General features: G+C 42.1%; 1 long non-coding RNA gene across 1 annotated transcript; it reads right to left on the bottom strand.

Moving 5' to 3' along the window:
• Positions 1-3,632: 3,632 nt before the first annotated feature.
• Positions 3,633-12,303, bottom strand: LOC126988660 (uncharacterized). The gene is made up of 3 exons (XR_007742417.1): positions 12,067-12,303; positions 5,667-5,931; positions 3,633-4,609 (listed from the first exon to the last, which is right to left on the bottom strand). It is a non-coding gene; the product is annotated as an uncharacterized LOC126988660 (long non-coding RNA).
• Between the last annotated feature and the right edge of the window lie 1,828 nt (positions 12,304-14,131).

The following is a 14,131-nucleotide window of genomic DNA, read 5'->3' as shown; positions in this document are numbered from 1 at the left end:
TACTATTAGCTGGTACCTTGGTTTCCTCCTCCTCCTCCTCCTCCTCCTCCTCCTCTTCCTCCTCCATTTTCGTCCCTTCTACTCCTCCTCCTCCTCCTCTCAATCTCCTTTACCATATTCCAACATAGCCTGTTTTTTCACTCTTGTTTATTATACCATAGAAGCTCCCTTATATAAACAAAAGAATTGATTATACTGTTATTCCCTTACCTTAACTGTCTGTCTCTGTGTCTCTCTCGAAGTGTTTCTCGGTGTCTCTCAATGTCTCTCTCTGTGTGTCAATCTGTGTGTCTCTGTGTGTGTGTCTCTGTATCCTATTTCAGAGCTAGGAATATTGAGAGGGACGAATATATTAAATAGATTACGTAATACACACCACATACCCCATAACACACACACACACTAACACACTAACACACACACTCACACTCACTGACTTGCACTAACATTAACACTCACACTAACACACACTAACACTCATATTAACACTCATACTGACTCACACACACACTCACACACTCACACTAACATTCATACTGACTCACACTGACACACACTCACACACACTAACACTAACACACACACAAACTGAGGTGCTGTTTAAGTTGTCTCACGCCTCTGTTCTTGAAAACTCGCCAATACGTTAAGTTTTAAAAGTTTAATCTTCATGAAACGCCGCCGCCCGGGAAAGTTTATATGAATTTTGTTTTTGTTTCGTCCCTTTAAGAAATTACCACCTCGTTCATTGCAAGATTAAATTCTGTAATGTATTAAAGTTGAGGACGAACTTGCCGGGCGGGTCGTGAACGGTGGGGCTTGGCGCGACTTGCAGGGAGAATGAGGATGATTTTTAACTAATACGTGACGTTTACCTTCAATATATATCTCCCCACCCACCCACCCACCCACACACACACACCTACTGACACCCCCTCCCCCACAGACATACACCGACATCCCACACACACACACACACACACACACACACACACACACACACACACACACACATAGATATAATAACGTGATCTTCAATATATATCTCCCCTCTCCCACACACACACATACTTACACTCCCACCCACATACATGCATCCCCCCAATCTCCCCCACACACTCGTACACACACATACATGACACATACACACATACACCCCCTCCCCTACACACACATTTGACACCTATCATGCCAACACGTCCACCCATCTCACACCCACCCGCGTACACTCTTCCACCGACACCCATGCACATACTGACACCCACTCCACTACACATAAACTGACTCACCATGCCTCCCCTCCACTCACCCTACACCCACTTTTTTTCCCCACCACCTCAACCTATTTTTTTTCTTTTCAACGTCATTTTTCCGCAAAAACACCCCCACTTCCCACACAAGCATCACCCCGACACACAGACAACCACCCCGACACACACACACACAACCACCTCCCACATACACACATAACCCTCCACACACACACTGAAACCCTATTACCCCCTCCCCTACACACACACTGTCATATACACACACACTCACATGAACACACTAACACACACCACACAAACAAAACAGCCATATATAAAACAAGAGGGTTTAGGTAGACTCCGTGAACGTACAGTCTCTTTAACCTTTACTTCAGCTCCGTTACTTAACATACTTTACTCTTTACAATCTCATAACTTGTGTTCAGAGTTATGGGGCAAGTTTTCCCCATCAACTATTGGGAAAAAATTGCCCCTTGAGTCCTGCCACTGTTATGAAGGTGAGGAATTTGCCAGGGAAGAAAGAACGAATATAAGAAAGTACAATACGAGATTTTGCTTTTGAATGTCGCGTGATTATTAAACGAGAACCACAGCAAATAAAACACATTAATGAATAAATGGTATAAAAAGAAGATCACCATAAGAAAGCAATACAAGTGGGTAGAAAAATACTAAAATAAAAAGTACAATACGAGATTTTGCTTTTGAATGTCGCGTGATTATTAAAACGAGAACCACAGCAAATAAAATACATGAATAAATAAACAGAATAAAAATAAGATCACTATAAAAATAAGCAATACGAATGGGTAGAAAAAAACACTCAAAATAACAAAACAGTCGTGCCTCAAATAGTACGGTTTTCAATAGTTCGGTTTCGGTTTATGTGGATTTTCTAAGAAGATTTTTTAGGATTTTAAAATTTCCGGCTCGTTGGGAAATTTAAAAATCCTAAAAAAATCTTCTTAGAAAATCCACATAAAAGCAAAACCCAACTATTGAAAACCGTACTATTTGAGGGACGACTGAACATGATTTTGCCTTCGAATGTTGCGTGGTTATAAATACAAAAACCACCAAAATGTTAAATCGTATGAATATGAAGGCGAGCAATTTGTGAGTAAAAAAAACAAATGAAATAGAATAAAATACAAAAAAGTACAATACGTCACTTTGCTTTTGTGTCACGTAATTATTAATGCTAAAAAAAAAACACCAATCAAATGAATGAATAAATATCTTAATAGCATAATATAAACAGCATAAAAAAACAGGTTGTCAAAGTATTAAGAAATGAAATAAAAAAGTTCAGTACGTCAATTTGCTTTCGAATGTCACGAGATTATTAATGCCAAAAAAAAGGAAGGAGAAGGAGGAGAAAGAGAAAACTGAGAAAGAGAAAGAGAAGAGAAGGAGAAAATGTAGGAGGCGGAAAAGGAGGAGGAGAAAAAGGAGAAGAACAAAGAAAAGAAAAAGGAGAACAAAGAGAAGTAGAAAATAAGGAGGAGAAAAATTAAGAAAGAGAAAGAGGAAAAGGAGAAGAAAGAGAAGTAGAGAAAAGTAGGAGAAAATGCAGAATTCGGAGAGGAAGGAGGAGATGGAGGAGAAAAAGAAGAAGAAACAGGAGAAAAAGGATAAGAAAGAGGACAAAAAGGAAAAGAAAAAGAAGTAGAGAAAAGTAGGAGAAAATGCAGAATTCGGAGAGGAAGGAGGAGAGGGAGGAGAAAAAGAAGAAGACAGGAGAGAAAGGAGAAGAAAAAGAAGGAGAAAAGGAAGGAGAAACAGAAGTGGAAGGAGGGGGAGAAGAATGTAACGTGATTATTAATACGAAAACCACGATATAAATAAAACCTATGAATCAAGAAACAACATCAAAGGAAGACCAATATAAAAAAAGGTCAATTTGTGAGTGAAGAAAAAAACAGAGGACAATGCGCCACTTTACCTTCGAGTGTCACGTGATTATTGATAAGAAAAAAAATACAAATAAATAAAACCGCATGAATAAACAAACCATCAAAAGAAAACCAACATAAAAAAAGGAGTTTGTGAGTGAAGAAGAAAAAGGTAAAGTACAATACGCCATTTTGCTTTTGAATATCACGTGATTATCAATACTAAAAACCACAAAAAAAAAATTGAATAACCAAAAGAAAACCAACATAAAAAGAGTTTATGATTGAAGAAAAAAAACTAAAGTACAACACATCTTTTTGCTTTTGAATATCACGTGATTATTAATACTAAAAAACACAACAACAACAAAAAATTGAATAACAGGAAAAGAAAACCAACATAAAAAAAGGAGTTTATGAGTGAAGAAAAAAATAAGTAAAGTACAATACGTCATTTAGCTTACGAATGTCACATAATTATCAATACTAAAAAAAACAACAAATAATTAAACACACAAACACAAATAACAGCAAAAGAAAAACAAATAAACAAGAACAACATGTCATTAACCTTTCCAATGTCACGTAATTATCAACACTAAAAACCACATCAAATAATAAAAATGCATAAATAAATATAACTAAAAAAATCGATATCTCAAGGCAGAAAATTAATATACAAGAACAACACATCATTTAGCTTTCCAATATCACGTGATTATCAATACTAAACCTCAACAAAAAATTAAACACAGAAACATAAACATCAGTAAAAGAAACCAATATGTCCAGCCAGAATACAAATAAACAAGAGGAACATGTCATTTAGCTTTCGAATGTCATGTAATTATCAACACTAAAACCACAACAAAAATAATTAGAAACACATAAATGAATAACAACGAAAGAAATCCAAAACAAAAATCGATATCTCAAGGCAGAAAATAATTAAATATGAAGAACACATCATTTAGCTTTCGAATGTCACGTAATTATCAACACTTAAAACCCTCAACAAAAAATTAAACACACAATTATAAACATCATTAAAAGAAAACCAAAATAAAACTCAATATCTCCATCCAGAATACAAATAAACAAGAACAACACGTCATTTATCTTTCCAATGTCACTTAATTATAAACACTAAAAACTCACCACACACGAATAAAACAAAAGACAAACACTATCAAGAGCAAAGAAAACCAGCATAAACAAACAAACAAACAAAACACCCACCACCACCGCAACAACGTTCAGTAAAAGGAAATCATTTGTAGAACACTTTTTTCATTCATATCCTGGACTGTAATTGTTTTGGATTCAGACAGACGAGGTGCGTTTCCCGGACGGACAACACCTCCCCTCCCGCAATGGATCCGGCTCGTTGGCGGGCGGAGGGGCTGCCATCTATTAGCGGTGAGAGAAGTGCGGGCGAGGGTGGGGCTGGCAGGGCAAGGGGGAGGAGATCAGGCGGGCAGCTGGTGTTAGTTGTGCAGGAGGGGAGGGAGGGAGGCACGGAGGGGGAGAGGAGGGAGGGTGACACGGAAGGGGATAGGAGGGGAAGAAGGAGACCAGGAGAGGTTGGAAGGGGCCAGATGGTGTTAGTACGTAGTGTGTTTGTGGGGGAGGAGGGTAGGGAAGGGCTGGGTTGGTGTGTGGTTGTGTGTCTGTGTGTGTGTGTGTGTGTGTGTGTTGCCGGGGTATATACCAAATTATAAGGGAAAAAAACTCTCCACTCCAAGCCACTTATACGTGTTTTCGTTGTAGAGACACTTCCATTTCTTAAAGTAGACAGTTTAAGGACAAAAACACAAAAAACGCCTCCTGAAACTGCTCCTGCATATAGAATGAGAGTAGCCGAAAGAAAAGGCCAGATTCAGTTGGGAAGATGCCTGTTTACTCTTCTTAATTTAATGTTATACTTTATCTGCTTATCGTGAATGTGTCCAAAGGCTCAACTCCCGCTCATCACTTAATCTATCGTCTTGCAACACCTAAAAGTACCGATAATCTCCATGCGGGACTATCAAAAGTATTCTCCAATTTTGTGTAAGTGACGTAGAGTACTTTATCTGCTAGGACGAAGGTCTGAATGTCATTTCTCTACTTGGTTCTCTCTGCCTTAACTAACACTATTACTGGGTTGCGACTTTGTTTCTTTGGTCCTTCGCTTGCTATCTGATCTACGGTATGATGTGGCATGTTCCTTCACCTCCTCTCCTTCCTTTCCTTCTCCTTTTCCCATCCCCATCCTTTTCCCCCTTTTTCTTAACTCACTCTCCTTCTTCTCCTCCTCTTCTTCGTTAAAAGATCTTCATGCTTCGTCCATATATATTAATCAACAGGCTTTCATTTCTTGCAATACCACTAAAACACATCGTTGATATAGATACAAAACTGTCGGGGATAAACTAGAACGTCACAATGTAAACCCAATCAGTGAGGGGAAAACCACACGTACAAAACAAGGAATAAAGCAGAAAGAAACACATTATCTTACCTTACTGTCGGGCGTGTGTGGAAAGAATGCTGTTCCTCGTGTCACGGTAGAGTCCGAGAGGCTGGGCGGCGACGTGGGTAGCGGCGCGGCGACCCACCAGAAACAACGCAGCGAACACAACTCCTGGAGCACGCGAGTCTGTGTCCTTCGCGCCGACAGGTTCTCTTAGTCACTGGGATGGCCGGACCCTTCCTCTAGTAGTATTCATTTTTCACTTTGTTCCTTCACAGTCTGTTTTCAGTCGGTAACCTTTCTGAACACTGTGCTGCAAACGTTGAAAGGTCTTAGATTGCACTCTACGGAGGCTAAAACGACTGTCAGAATGTGGGAGGGGGTTGTGTGTGTGTGTGTGTGTGTGTGTGTTCCAGTCTCCACCCAGTTAAGGGATTTCGCGTGTGTCGTCTCACGCGTCGAGTCGGTGATGCATTTCTAATAATCTTTCACGTCAACCTCGTCTGCGATAAGCCGCGGAGACAAGCTGGCGAGGCTGCGAGGACGGAGGAGCGAGGGAAGGTGGGCGGCCACATGTAAAGGAGAACGAAAATCTATCTAAATATCAATGTTCTTTAGTATTCCAGGTCTTGGAAATATAGATTGGGAGGAAATCAAGACGCGGAATCGGTTTCAGTTCATAATCGTGGCCGAGGCAATGTCAACACGGCGCTTCGAGGCTGAGTGAGCAAATGGCATCATTGAACCCAACGCTGTGAGGCCCAGTCAAGGCACGTGTTGGGACCCGCTCGAGGGAGGCGACCCAGATGATGGCGAGGATGGCAAGAAAATATGACTTTAAATGAAAAATGTTATGATAATTAGAAAGTAATAATCATAAGCGTAGTTTTAATAATATGATAACAGTAATAATAATAATAAAATAATAATAATAATAATAATAATAATAATAATAATAATAATAATAATAATAATAATAATAATAATAATAATAGTAATAATAATAATAATAATAGATATTAACAAGGTAAGCATATCAGTAATAAAATAATAGTAAGATCAGTGGTGATAATCGTGGTAGTAGTAGTAGTAGTAGTAGTAGTAGTAGTAGTAGTAGTAGTAATTTTGATAACTATTAACAAGAAAAAGAGTAGGGAGAGGAGGAAAATAAATAACATTAAGAATATTTAACAATAATTATTATTAAAAAGAATACTTAACCAACGTATTTTAAACAATTAGGAGAGAGAACAAAGCAGGAAGGAAGGAAGGGAGGAAGATAGGAGGGAAGTAAGGAAGGAAGGAAGGAAGATAGGAAGGAAGGAAGGAAGATAGGAAGGAAGGAAGATAGGAGGGAAGGAAGGAAGATAGGAAGGTAGGAAGATAGGAAGGAAGGAAGGAAGGAAGGAAGGAAGGAAGGAAGATAGGAAGGAAGGAAGATAGGAGGGAAGGAAAGAAAGAAAGAAAAAAAGGAAAGTTTCGTTTAGTCGGCGCAACATCTGTGGTCATATGCCGGAAGAAGGAAGGAAGGAAGGAAGGAAAGAAGATAGGAGGGAAGGAAGGAAAGAAGGAAGAAAGGAAAACCGCAACCAGTTAGTGAAAACGCAACACAGGACGAAAGAAAACGGCGTCATTCTACCTACAACACTTTAAAATTACGAACGTAAAAGAAAACGGAGCATTCGTCTCTGCTAATTACAGGCGAGCGTTTCAGTGGCAAAAGAAAATGAGTATAGGTGATGATGCGGAAGGAAAAGAAACAGTGATGGACGATAGGAGTAGAATGGAAGGTGAACTAGTGACGGCTGAGGGCAAGTGTTGATAAGAGGGGAGAGGTCAACGGTGATGGAAGGAAGAATGGGAAAGTCGATGCTTGTTGACTGGAGAGTGATGACGAAGGAGGAGGAGGAGGAGGAAGAGGAGGAGGAAGAGGAGGAGGAGGAGCAAAATGAAAAGCAGAAATAGAAGAAGAAGGAAAAGGAAAGGAAAGGAAAGGAAAGAAAAGGAAGGGAAGGAAAGGAGAGGAAGGAGGAGGAGGAAAAATAGGAGGAGGAGAAGGAGGAGGAGGAGAATTAGAAGGAAAGGAGAAAGAAGGGGAGAAGGAGGAGTAGAAAAAGGAGAAAATAGGAAAAGGAGGAGAAAAAGAGGGAGAAAAAGATGGCATAGGAGAAGAAAGTGAAGGAAAAGAAAGAGAAAGAAAGAAAAAGGAGGAGAGTAGGAGGAGGAAAGGGTGGAGGAGGAGAAGAAAAAAAAGAAGAGCAATAAAGAGGAGGTCAAACTTACTAGCTGGCGGTGAAAAGCAATACCTCACTAACTCATTGCCTCCGTAACAGCACAACACAACACCCCACGCACCGCCTCAAGCAACACTGTATCGACTACCCACCCACGTACTTGACCACACAAAACCCACCACCCTATCGCCACGGCAACACACACACACACACACACACACACACACAGACACACACCACAAGCAACAGGACTAGGCAACGCAAAAAGAGAATTCCACAAAAACTCACAGGACCAGAAAATTCTAACCAGCCAGACATAAACGAACAATACATGATGACACAGTTCCAAAAGTATGATCGCTAACACACAACAAGGTCGCTATTATAAGACACATTCGATTCTCACACCAGCTATTTCTAAAGGTCAAAGAGGGGGTCAGTTGGATTCTAACCATACCAGCTTAGATTTCTCCCAGCACAAGATATACCAGATACCCATAAGCCCATCACACGTCATACCACACTAACCTTTCAAATTCCAACTACCAAGCAAGACTGTAAATTTGACAAGCACTCGTAAACCAGTCCCGATACAAACCACATCACACTAGACTTCTCCCAGCACAGAGTTTACTTGATAACCATATACCATCAGACCGTCACAGAGAAGGAGAAGAGTAGAAAAAGGAGAAGGTAGAACAGGGAGGAGAAAAAGAGAGACGGAAAAGAAGGAAAATGAGAAAAAGAAGAAGAGAAGTAGAAAAAGGAGACTTACAAAAATGAGGAAAAAAAGGAGATGGAAAAGAAAGATTGAAAAGAAGAAGGAGAAGGAGAAAAAGAAGGAAGAGGAGTAGAAAAAAAGAATTACAAAAAGGAGGAAATAAGAAAGAGATGGAAAGGAAGAAGGAGAAAAAGAAGGAAGAGGAGTAGAAAAAGGAGATTACAAAAAGGAGGAAAAAAAGAAAAATGGAAAAGAAAGATTGAAAAGAAGAAGGAGAAAAGGAAGGAAGAGGAGGAGAAAAGGGAGAATTACAAAAAAGAGGAAACAAAGAGATAGAAAAGAAAGAAATGGAAAAGGACAAGTAGGAGAAAAAGAAGAATTACAAAAAGGACGAAAAAAAAGATGGAAGAGAAAGAAATGAAAAAGGAGAAGGAGAAAGAGAAGGAACAGAAGAAAAAGGAGAAGCAGAAGAGTGCCGACGATAGAGCCATTTCCCACTAAAACCTCAATTGATTCACAAACCAACTTATCATGCACTACCACGCAACGCCTTTCCAACACCAGGGTAGCTACAATATCAGGGCACCTCTCCTCCCGAAATTGACCTCTCTTTCGGCCACCTCTTTGGATTCTTTTCAGGAGCAGCGAGTAGCGGGCTTTTTTTTTTTATTATTGTTTCCTTTTTTGTGCCCTTGAGCTGTCTCCTTTGTTGTAAAAAAAAATACAGTATACCACCACACCAACGCACAATACCACACCTCTCTGCACTACTAATACCACAGAATACTCCACACTACGTCACCATATCACTATAACTCACCATACTACAGTGCTCCCTTCATAATACGTCATTCTAACACCACACAGTTTCACACTATATAATTTTTCCTCTAACCATATAATTCACCACTATACCACAGCCTCCAATACCCTCAAAACCTATTTCTAAAGTAACCAACCTCAGAGTAATAAAGAACGAATGAAAGAGAGTAAGTTAAGAACGTGAATAAAGAAAGTTAAAATGAAAAAGAGTGAACGAATTAGGGATAACAAAGTAATATATGCAATACATCATCAGATCACTACAAAGACTTCCCTCAACATCACACTAATTCTTATTATATCAATCTTTCCCTCTACCATAAAACTTAATCTCCCACAGTACACCCCGACAGTCACCACTATCACAAAATCCAACCTTGCAGTAACCCAAAAATAACAATTCCTTAAACATCACACTAATTCTTATTATATCAATCTTTCCCTTTACCATAAAACATAACCTTCCACAGTACACCCCCACAGTCACCACTATCACAAAATCCAACTCTGCAGCAATCCCAAAGTAACATAGACCTAACTGCACCGTCGGATCACCACACATCATTGCTCTAAACATCACTACGATTATATAACATCACTCTTCAACTATATATTTCACCACATAACCAACATAGCCATAACAGTCACCGCTAGCCTATCCTCCCTTCGCTCTTCCACAGGCCTCACTAACACCCAGGCTATTCTCTCAAGTTGTCTCACACAAGTACTGACAAAGCTTCATCCTGGACCAATTTGCTTTCACCGTATAGTTAACCTCTCAACTACACCGGTCACCATTACCCTGCCTCACTACGCTCTATGACAAGCCTCACTGACATCTTATCTATTATCTCTCACGCAGTACAAAGCTTCATCTTCCACCTCCTTGCTTTCACCGTATAGTTAATCTCTCTACAGCACATACACGACTACCCTGCCACCCCCTCCACCCTTAACAAGCCTCCCTGACACCTAAACTATCGCCTCTCAACAAGGTCGTCTCACGCTGTACTGACAAAGCTTCATGCAACACCTTATATAGTTAACCTCTCTACAGCACAGACACGACTACCCTGCCACCCCCTCGACCCTTAACAAGCCTCCCTGACACCTAAACTATCGCCTCTCAACAAGGTCGTCTCACGCTGTACTGACAAACGGGTTCACTGTTCTCCACGCCACACTGCTCTCCATTAGGCTCTCAACGCCACCATTGCCAGGAGTAACGCCACTAGTTTATTGCTTAACATGTACTACCGCTGTCTAATTGCTCCGCCACCGCCGCCACCACCATCACCGCCATTACCAACAGTACAAACACGATAATTGAGTGTTAACTACCGCCAGGACCGTTGAGACTAGTTTGCAAGACAAGTTATTACAATTATACCGCTTCGTACAACGGTTTCTCTCTCTTTGTGTGTGTGTGTGTGTGTGTGTGTGTGTGTGTGTGTGTGTGTGTGTGTGTGTCGCGAAGGAAAACTTATATCATAATAGTCGTCTTTTCTCAACAAAGTTCGGGGATGATTGGTGATTTGGGTGGTGACTTGCGTGGGTGGTGAAGTGGTGGTGACGAGGGTGGGGTGATGAAGTGGGTGGTGAGAGGTGGTGAGGTGAGTGGTGGTGGTGGTGGTGGTGGTATGGGTAGTGGTGGTGGTGGTGGTGATACTGGTGGTGGTGGTGGTGGTGGTGATACTGGTGGTGGTGGTGGTGGTGATATTGGTGGTGGTGGTGGTATTGGTGGTGGTGGTGGTCGTGGTGGTGATATTGGTGGTGGTGGTGGTGGTGGTGATATTGGTGGTGGTTGTGATATTGGTGGTGGTGGTGGTGGTGATATTGGTGGTGGTGGTAGTGGTGATATTGGTGGTGGTGGTGGTGATATTGGTGGTGGTGGTGGTGATATTGGTGGTGGTGGTGGTGGTGGTGGTGGTGATATTGGTGGTGGTGGTGATATTGGTGGTGGTGGTGGTGATATTGGTGGTGGTGGTGGTGGTGATATTGGTGGTGGTGGTGATATTGGTGGTGGTGGTGGTGGTGGTGGTGGTGGTGGTGGTGATATTGGTGGTGGTGGTGGTGGTGATATTGGTGGTGGTGGTGGTGATATTGGTGGTGGTGGTGGTGGTGGTGATATTGGTGGTGGTGGTGGTGATATTGGTGGTGGTGGTGGTGGTGGTGGTGATATTGGTGGTGGTGGTGGTGACAAGTCTAACATACTCTCTACATCTTCCTCTGCCTGTCTACGTACTCCATAACACCCACTTCTCATAACAAGGACAATAGCATGATCTACCTTTTTCTCACTAATGAAGAAAGTACGAGGAACAATGTGGCCTGATGAACAATGCCAGTAGTCAGTTCCGCCGTCACCCTGCACGAGCAAAACAAGGAAAGACGTTGATGAAGGCGGAAACCCGTACAGTGTCGTGGGAATAGGGAATCAGTTATCCCGTTAGGCAATTGTACCCAATCGCGTCAGTCTCAAAGTTTCGGTTTTGCGAGTCACAGTTTTTTTCAAGATTTCAACGTAAGTATTCCTTGGTCGCGTGCGTGTCGTCACATTCCCGCCCCTCCCTCCTCCGCCTCACTTCACAGCTTTCCTTTGCTTTGTCAAGGGTAGTCTCTGTCTGTCCCTCTCATGCCTCACAGCGCCAGGCGCGGCAGCACAACTCACCTCCCCGTCAGAGACCGACTGCCTCTCCCCGGCAACTGGCTCCACTGTTCGTTTCCGTCGAGAGCAGAGGCGAGGCGGTGGCAGGGAGGCGGCCGCGCACGCGCCTGTACGATCACCAGCACAAAATCTGGACTTGTCCAGCAGACCGTCGGTGACCCTCGCCATGCCCGCGTCGGGAAAGAGGCCGCGGCTCCAGGACCTGACCCGTGCACACACTCACACACACACACACATATATGTACGTGTATTTAAATAGATATAAAGACAAAAAGATAGAGATGATAGATAGACAGATGAGCAGATATTGACAGATAGGCAGATAGTTATGGATAGATACATAAACATGTATAAATAATTACACTACGCTGTGATTTCTGTATCCCTTTTTCACCCTGCTATAAGTCCAGCTCCTGCTAGAACTATAATGAAGGTTCGTCTTCTTACTTAATATTTTTTGCCCTTAAAAGTTTAATGTCAGTTTTGGATACAGACAGCGGATTCGTTATTTTAATTATGACGGATCATTAAGTGCGTCTTTCTTACTTATACACACACACACACACACACACACACACACACACACACACATATTCCGATAGATAGACAGATAGATATTAATGAGAGAGAGAGAGAGAGAGAGAGAGAGAGAGAGAGAGAGAGAGAGAGAGAGAGAGAGAGAGAGAGAGAGAGAGAGAGAGAGAGAGAGAGAGAGAGAGAGAGAGAGAGAGAGAGAGAGAGAGAGAGAGAGAGAGAGAGAGAGAGAGAGAGAGAGAGAGAGAGCACTGTCAACTCGATACGAAAGAAATAAGAAGGAAGAAAGTATTGAAAGGAGAAGAAGGATGAAAAATGATTGGTCTTTGTTTTTTCTTTTGTCTTTATCTTCTATTTTCCTCTTGGCTTTCTCTTTTTTTTTCTTTGTGTTTTTATCCGTTTTCTTTTCCTCCTCCTCCTCCTCCTCCTTTTTCCCATCCGCTTCCTCTTTCATCTTCCATTTCTTCCTCCTCCTCCTCCTTCCTACCTTTACCATTCCTCCTCCTCCTTATCCTTCCTCTTCCATTTCTTCCTCTTCCTCGTTCTCTTCCATTTCCTCTTCCTCTTCTATTTCCTCTTTTAACTCCTCTTCATCTTTTTTTTCTCCTTCCTTCCTCTTCATCTTCCTCCTCTTATTCCTTTTCCTTCTTCCTCCTTTTCCTCCTTCCTTCTTTTTCTTTTTCCTCTTCTTTTTACTCCCTTCCTCTTCTTCCACCAACTCTTCCTGTTTTTCCATCGCTACCTTGTTCTTCCTCAAAGTTCTCGTTCAGCTTAATTTGACACAACGACGTTCCGCGCTACCCCCTGACTCTACGAGGACATTTACTACCAAAGGCGTCAGGTAACCTCCTCAGACCACTATTTCGTGTCCATGTTTCACGTCCATAAAGAAAGAGAGAGAGAACGTGCAACCTGGCCATCGGTTCTTTGTCCTTCTGCAGAGGTATCGACGGGCCGTATATTTGGGCTGAGCGAGTTCATAACACCGTGGGCCAATCCGGGGAGCACTTGCGTAATTCTCTCTCTCTCTCTCTCTCTCTCTCTCTCTCTCTCTCTCTCTCTCTCTCTCTCTCTCTCTCTCTCTCTCTCTCTCTCTCATGGCAACGATACAAAACTCATCACCTTGCTCTTTCCATGAACAGCCGCTCAATCCGCGCCAATCATGCTTTTCTCTCTCTCTCTCTCTACTTTCTTTCTCTTTTTTTCCTGTTTTCCTTCTTTCCTTTCTACTCTCTCTCTCTCTCTCTCTCTCTCTCTCTCTCTCTCTCTCTCTCTCTCTCTCTCTCTCTCTCTCTCTCTCTCTCTCTCTCTCTGCGATGATTGATAAGTGTCAGCGCGCTCCGGCGGGACTCGAACCTGGGTCATCGATCTCACCAGTCCCTCACACTAGCCACTCGACCACCGCTTCCCCTGGTTTACCTGAGGAAATAATAACTCACCTGCCTCATTACTAATTGCTGAGGAAGGGCGACGGCGGACAGGTGAGGAAATATTCATAGCTTCTTGAGACGTAATCCTTATTCGCTTCCATCTC

This window comes from Eriocheir sinensis, chromosome 70, assembly GCF_024679095.1.
Source record: "Eriocheir sinensis breed Jianghai 21 chromosome 70, ASM2467909v1, whole genome shotgun sequence".
Classification (NCBI taxonomy): domain Eukaryota; kingdom Metazoa; phylum Arthropoda; class Malacostraca; order Decapoda; family Varunidae; genus Eriocheir; species Eriocheir sinensis.
The sequence above is the reverse complement of the archived record's forward strand: the minus strand, read 5'-3'. Positions and strand labels throughout refer to the sequence as shown.